Source organism: Gavialis gangeticus, unplaced genomic scaffold, assembly GCF_001723915.1.
Source record: "Gavialis gangeticus isolate Ggan-Ray unplaced genomic scaffold, GavGan_comp1, whole genome shotgun sequence".
NCBI lineage: Eukaryota > Metazoa > Chordata > Crocodylia > Gavialidae > Gavialis > Gavialis gangeticus.
In genome coordinates, this window is record NW_017728993.1 from 26,660,431 (window position 1) to 26,668,770 (window position 8,340).

Consider the following 8,340-nt stretch of genomic DNA (forward strand, 5'->3'; position numbering starts at 1 on the left):
ACATACTTGAAGCCCTACCATAGAGGAGAGGGAGAGCACCTGTTCTCTTGCTCCGAAGAGCAGGATGTGGACCAGTGGCTTAAAGTTGCAGCATTGGGTCTCAGGAGATGTTCTTTCGCTGTCAGAGCAGGGAGGCCGTGGGATAGACGCAAGGAAGGGGGGACTCTCCATTGTTGGAGATGTTCAAGAAGAGGGTGGACAGGCATTGTTCCAGGGTGATCCGGGCACAGCGATGCCTGTGCTCTGCTGTCGGGACTTCCCAGGTTTCTGGCCTGTGCTGGGTGCCGTGTGGGGTTGGGGAGGAATTTTATTTTTCCCTGCCTGCTGCTACATGCCATAGTTTTAATTTCACCGTTCTCAGCAGTGCCGGGCGTTGGTTGCAGCTTGGGATTGGGGTGGGGACTAGGCTGGGACCAACCCTGCAGGGTCCTGGCTGGAGGGTCTCGCCCCTGCTCTCGGGCTCAGCCTGACACTGCGCTGGGGCAGGAAGGGATTTCCCCCCTGTTCAGGCTGGTCCAAACTGGGGGGGTTTGCCGCCTTCTGCACGAGGGGCATGGCCTCTAAGTGGGGTCTCTTGGAGTGTGTATTAACCCCCTTTGCAGCAGCAGGACACTGGTGACCGTGGCCCCCCTGCTTTCCCTGGGGCAGGGTTGGCTGTGGCGTCTGGTGCCGTGTCGGGTGACTGTAGTTTTGCTGAGAGCTTGGACATGGGGTTTGGGCTGGTTTGGGCAGGCCTGATCCTGCGCCAGGTAGGGGTTGGATTGGATGTGATCTCTGCAGCTCCTTGCCAGCCCTGCGGCTCTAGGACCATGGAATTGAGACCCATGGGCTGAGTGTCACAAGGGGATTAGGAACCCCCTTGCCTTCATGGTTAGAGCTGCCCTGAGCTGCCGGATGTGCCTTTCTTTTGGGGGTCCCTGGTCAGCTGAGGCTGGCCCCTGGCGGCTTGCATCTCTGCCAGTGCTGGGCCCTGGCATCTGCCAGGACCATTTCCTCTGAAGGCATGGGCACCTCAGGTGTGAGTGTGCTGTGTCCCGTGCGGTTGCACCATGGATGAGACCCCTGTGCTTTGTCTGACAGTGGCTTTGCTTGCACGTGCTTGGGTTTTGGGGGTGCTCTGGGAGACACGTTCCTGGCCTGCTTCGACCATGCCGCTGCCCCGGGTCTCTGTCCCTAGCAGTGTGCTACAGTCTGATCCCATCGCCTGACAGCCACAACATAGCATGCCAGGCTGCAGCTGCCCTGCCTGTAAGGTAAGGTCATTAGCAGAGACCCAGCTATTAATAACAGGCATCGGGATGTCGTCTTTAAACGATCGCAGCTCCATGGCAAGCTGGTGCCGGCGACTCAGCTCCTGACTTCAGGGTGCTATCGAGTGTTTCTTCCGTCTCCCTTTTCCCCCTGTGTAGATGTAGCTGCATCTCTCGTGGTCACGGCTCTTCACCACTATCCCAGTGGCTGGATGAGACCTATCCACCCTGTACTAGAAGGGGTCACTGGGGAATAGGACCTGTGCGCCTAACCTCTGCTAAACTGGAGCCAAGACACCTGATTTCCTCCTGGGTGGGGCTGGGATTGGAGAATGAGCAACAGCTGGTCCCGTTCTGATGGCACCTCCAGCAGAGCCTGGTGAAGTCTCTTCTGATTTACCCCTGCATGCAGGCCCACAGGATCAGGCCCAGAAAATAGAGCTATGAATCTTTTTAAGAGAAGCCGTTAAACGTTAGCACATAGATTTATTGTAGCATCACGTGTGTGCCATTGGTGATGAGCACTCCCCTCTCGGAGGCCGGACACCTGCTGTGTTACGGCCCCGCTCATCGCGGGGAGGGAACGTCTCTGCTGGAGTCTAGCAAAGGCACCAAGGCAGCCGTGGAGGGCCACATCCTGCTGACGAGGCTCGGCTGATTGCAGGGCTGGGTTGGGAATGCCAAGGGACTCTCAGCACTTTTTGCTTTCTTGGGGTGCGGTGGGGCTGCAGCTGAAGTGCTTGCTTCTGCATAGGCCATGCCGGTGACATCCTTATTTCTGGGCTCGGCTTCTCAGGGGGTTTGAAGATCTTCCCAGGACCCTTCAGCTATTCGCTGAGCTTTCCACAGGCACAGATGTGATGAATGGTGGGGGGGCAGAAAGGCCCTCGGTGCCGTCCCAGCGTCCCACAACATGGGGTTTCCAGCCCATCTCCTGGGTCTCTCCAGCGGGGATGCGCTGTGCACGCACAGACCACTCGCATCCAAACTGGAGGGGAAGGCTCCAAGCATGCAGCTCCTGGACTGAGCGCTGCCGTCTGGGCTTGCTGGCCTCATTACACTAATCCAATTAAAGATGAAGGGAAAACAGCAGCACAGGCCAGTGAGGAGACTCATCTGGGAACAGCTTCCCGTCTTGGGCAGCGGGGACACGGGCTTGTACCTTGGGGCACTGCCCACCTCCCAAGCCCTCTGCACGCCTTCTTGGGGGCTCACGTGTTGGACTCGTCCCCTCGATGGCTAATGGAGCGTGGATGCATTGTGGCTTGTCCCTCATTAACGTCTAGAGGTGACAGGCGGGCGGTGGTTGTGCGTTGGCAGGGTCCCGCTCCACGGCTGCTACCCAGCTGGTGCCTCTGGGCTGCAACCTGTCCCTTTGCAGCGGGGCACATCGCCCCTTGGCCCTTTGCTGCTGCACGTGCCCCCCTTCCCCAGGCCCTGTGGGACACCCATTCCTATGAATGGGATGTCAGGGTGTCCTGGACATGCCTCTGCTGGGCATTGAAGTCTGGATCCAGCCGGGGGCCAAGTGAGTGTGACCCCCTCACTGTCAATCTCTCAATTGCTGTGGTGGTTCAGGGGGAGCCTGGGCTTCTGAGCGTGGTCTCCATCATCCCCCCCCTTAGATGCCCCAGTGACGGAAGTAGCCTCAGACCCTTGCTCTGCCCTGTCTTGTCCCTTGTGGGCTCCCCCAGCCTCAGTACTGCCCTGTGCTGTGCCGCATGTTCCCTTGTCTTGCAACTGTGCAGGGCGGTGTGGAGGAAGACGAGGGGCTGTCTAGGTGCCCCGAATGCTGCCATCTGTCCAGGTTGGAGGCCTCCAGGAGCTGGCTCAGCGGTGACATTTATTAGCAGAGGGGGCTTTGAAGACGACACGTGGCAGTGAAGGCTTCTCTCCCAGCCTGGCTGAGGCCCGGCTGCCGGCGCTGAAATTCATTAGTGTTCCCTGACAGGTGGCGGAGGCCTGTGCTGTCTGTTCCCACTTCCCCACTCTATTGTCCCAGCTTCACGCGCGCTGGTATTTGAAGCTGACGTGCAGCTGAGAGGCTTGCGGCGCAGTGACAAGTCTGGGGGCGGCGGGGAGGATTGAAGGGGTGGCAGAGGAGAGAAGGAGCTTGTCTCGGGGCTCGTATTGAAGCAGAGAGCTCTTCAGCCCCCAGCCGAGTGCGTTGTCTTCTGACAGCCGCTGCTTGTGAATTGGAGGTGCAGCCAGGTCCTGAGCTGTTCATGGTGCAGTTGAAGGTGGGCACAAAATCCTAGACCATAAGGGTGGGAAGGGAGCTCAGGGGGGGTCGCATCTAATCCAACCCCCTGCTTCAAGCAGTACCAGCCCCAACTACATCATCCTAGCCAGGGCTTTGTCTACCTCGGTCTGAAACACCTCCAGGGATGGAGACTGTACCACATCTGTAGCTAACCTGTTCCAGTGCTTCACCACCCTCCTGGTGAGAGAGTTTTTCCTAATATCCAACCTCAACTTCCCTTGCTGCAGTTGTAGCACAGAGAAGGGGGTGAGTGGTGGAAGTTGCCATGCCCTCCTCCATCTGTCTCCACCGCAGTCTCCTGAATGTGGCTCCTGTTTGGCCTTAGCATGGGGTTTCCAAGTGGCTTCCTGCTGCCACAATGGTCTCTGGGGGCAGATGGCCCTTTCCGCTCCCTGGGTCCAAGGCAGGGGAAAGCCGGAGCGCCTGGCCCTGGGTCACAGTTGTACGTGTGTCTGGATGAACCTGAGCATCGAGCTCTGGCTCCCGGCATCCCGGACCCAATCCCCCCATTGGATGCGGTGCTCGGCTGGGTGCCTGGCTGTATCGTCCTGCGTGGAGTGGTTAAAAGCCACTGCTGCAGCCCAGCCAAGGGCAAGCACTGGGCACCAGAAGCGGAGATGAACGCAGCCTGCCAAGAGCAGTTCAGCTCAGAGCACAGATGCCCTGGTGTCCCTGGGACACTGCTGGTGACAGACCGGGCAGGCCGTGAGCTCTGCCTCTGTATCTGCGATGGGTTTTGGGAGTGGGGCCTGTCATCTCATAACGAAGTGTGGATCCTGACTGCTTTGGTGCTGTGGGTTGTGCCAGAGGCCTGACATGTGGCATTTGTTGTGAAAATGCAGCCAAGGGTGTTGGAGCTGGGAGGCCGCTGTGTGCAAAGTGACTGGCACTGTCCTAACAAGTCAGAGGAAAGGGAGATCCCATATCCTGGATCCAGGGGGGCATATTGTTCTGAGCCTTCCTGCATAGGGAGGTTGCTTTTAAATGTAGGTGTCCAAAAGGCAAACAGCGTGTTGGGGATGGTTAAGAAGGGAATTATAAACACTACGGAAAGTATCATTGTGCCGCTTTATAAAACCATGACATATCCACACCCTGAATGCCCTGGCCAGATCTGGTCCCCGCACCTCCAAAAGGAGAGAGAAGTAGAGAAGGGGCAGAGAAGGGCTGCAAAGATGATCAGGGGCATGGAGGGGAGAGACTGTGAGGCCAGAGGACGGACTACAGAGACCAGACCTGGTCAGCTTGGAAAGGAGACACTTGAGGGAGGACAAGGGAAGGGTTTACAAAATACTAAATGGTGAAGAGAAAGTTGATAAGGATTTATTAACTTGCTCTGGCTTTGCAAAACCTGCCACCAGCAGCGGGCATGAGACTGGGGAAGCACTCCTGTGCCCACAGGGTCCTACTGGCTCAGCTCTGGTGGGGTCCATGCAGTGATGGACAGCTGTGCTGGCAGATGTGTGTGGTGGAGACATAGTCCTAAACTAGACTTTGGTGTAGCCCACCCAAAGGCAGCTAGTGTGCGACTCATGGGGACCCAGCCAGGTGCCACATGGAAGACTCTTCTCGGCTCCCACATGCACCCTGGCACCCTTAGAGCCACCTCTGCATGTGGGCAGCTAAACTCCCAGCCCCTGGGTTGAGCCGTGAGACTGGCTGGGGTGGACGAGGCCGTAGGTTTGTCCTGTGACTTGAGCCCCGTGTGTGGCTGCGACTCCATCCAATGCAGCATCGCTTGGGTGGTCACACAAGACCTGTCCGGTGTCAGTGGTCCCTTGGTCTCTGCTGGGCTCATTGCGGTCTTTTCAGTCCTGCCTCAGCGGCCTGGGTTTGCCGGGGGGTCTTAAGCTTTCCCCTGCTGTGTCCATGCAGCCTGGATGAGACCTTCCCAGTTCCCCTCCCAGCTGCAGCCATGGGGGATGGATTAGGCTGGCGAATGGCTTTCACAGGGGCATAGAGGGGCAGTGAGGACCAGGCGTATAGCCCCCACCGTCCAAACCAGCCCGTGCAGGGTGGGCCAGGCCTCAGTTGCACCAGTACCGGTACCTTCCTGGAAGGCTGCAGTTAGGTCTGTCAGAATCGAGTTGTAACGTCTGCTTATCTTTCCCAACGAGCGAATGTGTGCTTTTCAACTGGCTCAACGGCAGCACGCCCGACATGTAGAAAATGCCCCGGTCCCTCTGTCTTCTGACATCCTCAACCCCAAAGCAGATGGGCATGATGAGGCAGGAGACGCGGGCATTAATTTTTTATGTGCTCAGCCCACCTGAGCAACGGGATTCAATTACAGCGGCCCCTTCTCTCCCTGCCACTGTGCTAATGTGACGGCAAAGGGACCTGTTGAGAAAGAGAAACCCTATTTCTTGGCGTGACCCCCTGGATAATTAGGGTTAAATTGATATGCTATCGCGCCGGCGACACGCGTTATCTGCCTCTGTTTGTACAAGGGGACACAATGGCGGAGGAAGGACCAATTTGTGCCCCGCTCTCGCTAACCAGCCCCAGATAAAAGGTGTCACTGGCGCGATAACGTTCCCGCCTCATGCGCCTTTATTGTTGCTCAATTTGCTGGTCTGTGTTGTGTTTTTTTTTTTTTTAAATCCCATTCTTTCTCCCTCTCAATACCCTCGGCCATATTTTAACTCCATGCCATCGCATAATGATGCCCTGCTCAATGTGTGTGCAGATAGGCGACGGGCTGACAGCCTTCCCTGATAACCGAATTCCTGCCCATCCATCACTGGCCTGCTCTGCCTTAACTTAAGGGAAGTGATAACTAAAGCATGGCTGTTTATCACCGTCTTCCCTCCCCGGCTCGGCTTCGAGGGAGGGATCCAGCCATGTGACCTCGCCTTCCATTTGCATGCAGGGCCGCGAGGGGAAATGGAGCCTCCCCCTGGGTGCGGGGGAAAACGGAGCTGCCTGCCCTGTCGTGGCTTTGCAGCCTGGTCTTTAGTCCTGGCAGCCCCGTCTACCCCAAACCTGCCTGCCTGGGAGCAGGTGGGGTGCATTGCTGGCTGCCAGGTCCCTGCTCTGTCCACGATGCCGGGAGCTCTGGTATGTCTTGGCTGGGGGCAGATGGATGCAAAGTGCAGACTGGGGTGGGCACGTCCGGCAGGCTTTGCATGCAGGAGCGGTGGTGGGGCTACTGTAGGAACCGGTTGGGGGGTGAGGGAAGCTGAGGCTGCTGCGCAGTATCTTGGGCGCATGGTGCTGGCCAGGGCCTCCCATGCCAGCGAGTCCCCACGCTAACCCCTGCGTCGCAGCCGCAAGGAGTAGTGCCCAAAACCTCTTCGCTGCTGCCCAGTAGAGGCCCAGAAAGACAAGTCCTGGGGCCTGTGCTCAGCAGATCACCTTAGCGGCCTCTGCACTGTGATGAGCTCCCTGGAGGCTCCATCTCTCAGCTATTCCCAGGGCTGGGTTGGAAGTGAAGGTCCATCGTGGTCAGCCCAGCCTGGCAGGAGCTGACCCATTCAGCAAGAGGGGGACAGTGAAGGGCCAGAGCTGGTGTGGGCTGGGGGTGAAGAGACCCTGCTCTGCCCTCTAAAGCTGGCAAGGAGCCCCCACCCACCCCATGGAAACAGGCCTTGCAGTGAGCATCCTCCCTTGCTGACTGCATCCTCTGGCCAGCAAGTGAAGGGCAGGCCAGTGCTGCGATAACTGCTCTCCCCGTGGCTCATACAGTGTGGTGTTCTCCCTCCCTTGCAAATACATCGTGCAGGGTCTGGGGCTTTCAGCTCCAGCTGCGGGAGCCTGCTCTTTTCAGTCCCGAGGTCCTGGGTTTGAACCCTACCCAGGAGCATGGTGCCTCGCACGCATGGTCTTGCACAGGGTTGTTGTCACTAGTGCTGGGGGAACAGGGGCCTCAGGGGACCAGAGACTTCCTATGTCTGTGCTGGAGCTGGTGAGAGAGCCCCAGTCTCCTAATTCTTGGTCCATTGCCTCTGGAGCCATGGGGCAGTGGCCCTTAGGGAGAAGTCACTGCCAGGTTCATTTGGCCATGAAGAGTGGACTACTTCGTTGATTTGGCCCAGGGCTGGGCCCTGATTCCCACCTCTTTGCTCAAGCTGGAACCCAGTGTGTAGCAAGGTGCCTGCTTCATGCTCCTGTCAGGTCCCTTTGTGGTAGGAGAGCCGTGGTCGCAGTGGGGGAGCGGCAGATGCAGCCCCGGGAAAGGTCCCTTGTTCTGGGTGACTCTTTGTTTAACCCATTTCTGTTTGGGGACACATCCTTCACAAAGCACCTCCCTGGGGCTGTGTCAGGGACACCCCAAAAGTGCATGGAGCAGGTGTCTAATGTGCGATTCCCAGGATGATAGAGCAAGTGTCCCAGGTTTATCTAGCATCGCGCAGGCCTCAGTGGGGGAAGGAGGGCTTGTTGTATGACTGGGAGCATGGCTGGCCTGGAGGGGATGCCCGGAGCATCGCCACCTGTGCCGCTATTGGGAGATGCTTGCTGATGCTGCTTCCCCATGGAGCTGCTGGCGGGGCCCAGTACTGACAGCTCTTTTGTGTGCTTCCTTCCCCACACTCGTGCTCGCTGCCTGCACACACATGCACACGTACGCGCTGCACCTGCACATTGTACACTGACTTTGCAAAGGGCACCGCCAGGCAGAGACCCCAGGACGCTCTCCCCCAGCTTTCCAGGCCCAGCTCCTCCTTGCAGTGTTTCTTTCCAGGCAGCACCTCCTCACCATCTCAGTTCCTTCCTGGCATCTGCCTGTCTGTCTGGGCTTCCACCTGGCCTAGCATAGGCACCCTGTCTGCAGAGTTGCAGCCTGTCGTACATAAGCAGCATGTGTTCCTCCCTCTCTCCCCGGTC

At 58.0% G+C, this 8,340-nt stretch overlaps 1 protein-coding gene across 5 annotated transcripts in view; it reads left to right on the forward strand.

The window, feature by feature from the left end:
* The window catches only part of ERI3 (ERI1 exoribonuclease family member 3), a 172,207-nt gene that overhangs the window by 55,696 nt on the left and 108,171 nt on the right, over positions 1 to 8,340 (forward strand). The gene's annotated exons all lie outside the window — the stretch shown is intronic.